Source organism: Petaurus breviceps, unplaced genomic scaffold, assembly GCF_028583685.1.
Source record: "Petaurus breviceps papuanus isolate PSGF00001 unplaced genomic scaffold, PetGlider_PUasm1.0 490, whole genome shotgun sequence".
In the NCBI taxonomy this organism is placed as follows: Eukaryota; Metazoa; Chordata; class Mammalia; order Diprotodontia; family Petauridae; genus Petaurus; species Petaurus breviceps.
The window spans coordinates 8,357,926-8,363,603 of NW_027186352.1; positions in this window are offsets into that span (position 1 = coordinate 8,357,926).

Consider the following 5,678-nt stretch of genomic DNA (forward strand, 5'->3'; position numbering starts at 1 on the left):
AAAAGGCAAAAAAAAAAAAAAAAAAGGATAATAACTGCATTCATTCGTCATGTAAATATATGGTAAAAAAACACCCATGGCGTGTATAGACACATACACACATACACACACACACAAACACATGTCTTTGTTGTATTTTTGTTCACTCATTTTTAGTTGTGTTGAATCTCTGTGGCCCCATTTAGGCAGTTCTCAGCAGAGACACTGGACTGCCTTGCCATTTCCTTTTCCAGCTCATTTCCAGCAGTCAACAGTGAGCTGCACTGGGCAAGTTAGTGGAAGGGGAGTAAGATACAAGAGCTTTTCCAACTGAGGGTCAGGATTTTGTTTAAAAAAAAAAACAGCTAGGAAAAAATGTGCTTCTAGTATTCAGAAGTCCAAAGTGCAATGGGAGACTAGGAAGCCTGAGACTCAACTCAGTTTAATCCAATTTAGCAAGAATTTACTAAGGGTTTGAGGAACTGTCTTGGAGGACACAAAGATACAAATGAAACAGTCCCTGTCCTCAAGGAGTTTACCTTCTACTGGGGCAATATATGGATATGAAGAAGTCTATAGGTATATAGCTATGCTTAGTATCTACTTATGCGTATGTGTGTGTGCACGAGCATTTGTGTATAAATGCATTGTGTGTATTGAGGGTGCACGTGCATCTTTGTGTAAATTCATGCGTGTGTATTTGTGTGTGCAATCTGTATATGTATGTGTTCATGAGTATTTGTATAAGTGGACATATGTATGTATACATGTGCACATGCATTTGTGTGTAAATACATATGTATATTTATACATGTTGTGTTTGCATATGTGCACAAGTGTATGGATGTGCATTGTGTGTACATGTGCATTTCTGTGTATATTTGTGTGTACATGCATGTGTGTATGAGTATTTATGTGTATGTGAATATGTGTGTGCATTTGCATGTAAATGCATGTGTATATCTATATGTGTTGTGTTTGCATGTGTGCACAAGTGTATGGATGTGCATGTATGGATGTGTATTGTGCGTACATGTGCATTTCTGTGTATATTTGCGTGTACATGTATGTGTGTATAAGTATTTATGTGTATGTAAATATGTGTGTGCATTTGCATGTAAATGCATATGTGTGTGAATATGACCTGAATCTGTGGGGGGTTTTCATTGGCACTGGGAAATCCTTTTGGAGAAAGCTCCCTGTACTAATGCAGTATCTCTTCAATGCACCTTATAGTCTGAGAGTGATGTCTAGAACACCAGGAGGGTGAGTGATTTGCTTACGGTCACCTGGTCAGGATGTGTCAGAGTATGGACTTGAACCCAGGCTTTACTGGCTTGGAGGCTGATCCTATTGACTATGTCATGCTGCGTCCTATGTGAAGATATTGAAAACAAACACAAAGTCGTTTAGGGTGGGGAGAGCAAGAAGGGCTGAGGGAGCCAGGAAAGGGGCAGCCCTTCAGCCGAACCTTGAAGGAAGCTTTTTTTAGAGGGGCCAGCGAGGAGAGAAGGCATCCCAGGAAAGGGAGGCAGTTTGTGCAGAGGAGCAGATGTGGAGGATGGATTGTTCTGTTGAGGGAAAAGCGAGTATGGCAAAGCCAGGAGAAATGGGTGGTCAGCTTAGACTTCATGTCAGGAACAAGCTTTCAAATAACAAGAGCCGTTGAAGACTGGAGTGGCCAGACTCCTTAGAGGGCTTCACACAGAGCCCGGGCGACCACTTGGTACAGTACGTGATAGTGGGGATTGGTGGATGTCCAGTTCCCTTTCGATCCCATAATTTTGCAAAGCTGGCGAATGTCACTGGAACACAATGTGTGAGGAGTATAATATGCAAAGGAAGCTGCAGCCAAGCAGTGCAGAGATTTGAATGCCAAAAAGAAGGAATTGGTGTTTCATCCCAGAGGCAAATTCCTTGAGTGAGGAGTGGCCTGGTCAGATCTGGGCTTTAGGAATATCAATCTCACAGTTATGTGGAGGACAAATTGGAGAACAGAACAGAATGATTGATTTGGAGGTCATTGCAAAGTACAAGCAAAAAGTTACGAGCAATGTAGATGCAGTTTGAGTGAAGAGAAAGGGACAAATGCAAGAAATGCTGTGGAGCCAGAGTCAGTAAGACACAATTTGTTGTTGGTCAGTCTTTCATTCCTCTCTGACTCTTCAAGACCCCGTAGACCTTCTGTCGTCCACTGTTTGTTGAAGTCTGTCCAAGCTCAAGTTTATTGTTTGCATGACACTCTCCATCCATCTCATCCTCTGCCATACCCTTTTCCTCTTGCCTTCAATCTTTCCCGACATCAGGGGCTTTTACAATGAGTCCCATCTTCTCATTATGTGGCCAAAGGATTTCAGCTTCAGCTTCAGTATTTGACCTTTCAGTAAATAGCCTAAATTAATTTCCTTGAATATTGGCTGATTTGACCTCCTTACTATCCAAAGGACTCTCAAAAGTCTTCTTCAGCACCAGAATTTGAAAACATTGATTCTGTGGTGTTCAGCTTTCCTCATAGTCCAACTCTCACATACATTGACTGGAAAAACCATAGATGTGACTACATGGACCTTTGTTGGCTAGGTGATGTCTCTGCCTTTTAGTATACTGTCCAGATTTTCCATAGCTTTCCTTTCAAGGAGCAAGTGTCATTTAAGTTCATGGTTACAGTTGTCAACTGCAGATGAATATAAATATAGAATAAAGAATAGAAAATCTGACACTGCTTCCATTTCTTCTCCCTGTATTTGCCAGGAAGTGATGGGATCAGTTGCCAAGTTGCCATTTTTTTTATGTTGACCTTCAAGCCAATTTTTACACTCTCTTCTTTCACTCTCATCAAGAGACTTCTTAATTTCTCTTCTCTTTCTGCCACCAGAATGGTTATTGTCTGCATATCTGAGATTGTTGATATTTCTCTCAGCAACTTTAATTCCAGCTTTTGATTCATCCAGTCTGACATTTTGCATATTGTACTCCACATATAAGTTAAATAAATAGGGTGACAGCATACAGCCTTGTCATATACCCTTTCCAATCTTAAACCAATGGGCTTTTTCGTGTGTGGTTCTCTCTGTTTTTTCTTGGTCCACATACAGGTTCCTCAGGAACAAATAAGATGATCTGGTCCTCCCATCTCTTTGAGGACTTGCCACATTTTGTTGTTATCCACACAGTCAAAGGCTTCAAAGTTTGGGGAATCTATGACCTTGAAGTCACATGTGACCTTCTAGATCCTTAAACATGGACTTTTGATTGAACACAAATTTTATAGAACAAACCCTTTTATTAAAAGGACACTGTAGTCAATGAGGAAGAAGATGTTGTTCTGGAACTTCCTTGCTTTCTTTATAATCCTGCAAATGTTGGCAATTTGGTTTCCAGTTCCTCTGTCTCTTTGAAAACTAGCCTGCTCTTCCCATGATTCTTGGTTCACATTTTTCTGAAACCTAGTTTCCAAAACTTAATTATAACCTTGCTGGCATGTGAAATGAGTGCATTTGTTTGGTAATTTGAACATTCCTTAGTATTGTCCTTCTTTAGGATTGGGACATAAACTGATCTTTCCCAATCCAATGGTCACTGTTGTGTTTTCCAAATTTGCTGGCATATTAAATAAAACACTTAACAACATCATCTTTTAGGGTTTCAAATAGCTCATTGGAATTCCATCACCAAAGGTTTGGATTGGATATTGTGGGGGTTGGGGTGAGGAAGACCAAAGACTAGAGGATAGGGCTGAAGTTGTAAACCTGAGTGATGGGAAGGATGCATTGTTCTCTATGGAAATGGAAAAATTAGGAGGAGACTTCAGAGTTCTGGGGCATGGAGTCTGAAGAGTCTTTTGTGGAAGTAAGATCAAGGGGATGATCATTCCTAGGTATGAATGAAGTATAGTGGAGTTGGAGGTCCAGGCAATTGAGGAGGAAGAAGAAATAAGAATATAAACTGTTTGAGGGGACACCAATGAATTCACTAAAGTCCCAAAGTATGAAAGTTTGGAGTTGAAAGCTTGTGAGTTAGGTACTCCTAGATAAAGAAAAGGGAATGAGATTAGCCAGAGGCTGGCAAGTCACAGAAATTTTCAGATACAGTATAGGTTGTTAAAGCCAATTGGGTGACCCGGGGAAGGACAAACTGGTTGACACTCTACCCTTTACTTTGCAGTCTTCTGATGGAGAGTGGCATTATTTCAATGTTCTCTCTCCAAACACTGGAGAATGGGGAGGAAAGGTGAGGGGAAGTTTGGTCCAGAAGATAGAGTCCCCCCAAGAACAAAACTGAAGTCACACATGGCACCAGCTCAATAGGTACCCTCCCATGCTTGTTAGTTGATTGACTGATGTGAGTTAATGTTGTCAGTATTATTTCACTTTAGAATACCATTGGCACACATTAGAAATGCTAACCCTGAACTTTTCCACCTTCACAGACCTTCTAGGTCTGAAGGCCATTAATTGCATGACCTTCATCCCCTCAATTCAGAAGCCCAATCTTTTCACCAATATGCAGTACTTCACCAGGCAGTTCTGTTTAGTTCAGGAGAACTCAGTGACCTTCCCGGGATCCAAAGCAATCAGCCTTGTTTCCTGATTGTGTCTCTCCTAACATGCGTAATGACAAAGGTTATTATTAGTCATAAAATCACCCAGCCCTTTAAAAAATGCTGCTCAGGAATTGAGATCCTCTGACACTCAAGGTGATGAAGATTTTCATAAGAAGAGCTTCAGTGCCCTCCAAAGGCTTTACTAGTGGAATATGATTATGCCAGAAAGACCAGGCAGTGGTGAATTGTATCATTGCTAAAATGCTGGACATTTAGAGTGACCTCACATCTCCCCACTGTGGTGATTTCAGATCCTGTTTGTGAAAATGGTATGAAAATGGTGGGGATTAAAAAAAAGAAAATGTTGGGGAAAATCAATCAGAAAGCTTTTCTGGCTGACCAGTATAATAGGACCAGGAGGTCACATCACCATTGGGTCGCAGGTAGGATTTTCTCCCTTTGCTCATTTGATGAGGAGAGTGGAGAAAAAGAAATCACAGCCCTTACTTTTCTCCAGTAACTTCTTCAAGTACAGATGCTTGAACTTTGCAGTGTCTTCTTACTGATTCCATCAGATGACTCCTCATATCCCTGTAGGATTCAGCAAGTTAGTCCAAATCCTGCACAGTTGCTCCTGTGGGGAAATGGTATTTTTCCTGCTATTTTCTTGCTAGAAATATGTAAAGTATCTTACTTTAAAATGCAGCATTCTTAAAGATTTTGGATTCTACAGTACATTTGGTCAGTAGATTGTGAATCAGACAGAGACAATGTGGCACAGGGGAAAGAATATTGGATATGAAATTTCAGAGAATCTGAGTTCAGATCCTGCTTCTTCCTCTTCCTCTTTTTGTGACTTGAGAAGTCACTTAATTGTCTAGGATTCAGTCTCCTTAGCTATAAAATGAGGAGGTTGGGCTCAGAGGCCTCTGAGGTTCCTTCCAGCTTTTAATTGGTGATCTTGTGATATTCAGATTCTGGGAAACCCTAATCAACCATACTTCCCAGCATTTCAGAGGACTTTGGGGGCCGTTGAGTCCAGCCTCTCTTTCTCTATCTCTCTCTTTATCTCTCTCTCTTTCTCTCTCTCTCTCTCTCTCTCTCTCTCTTCACACACACACACACACACACACACACACACACACACACACACACA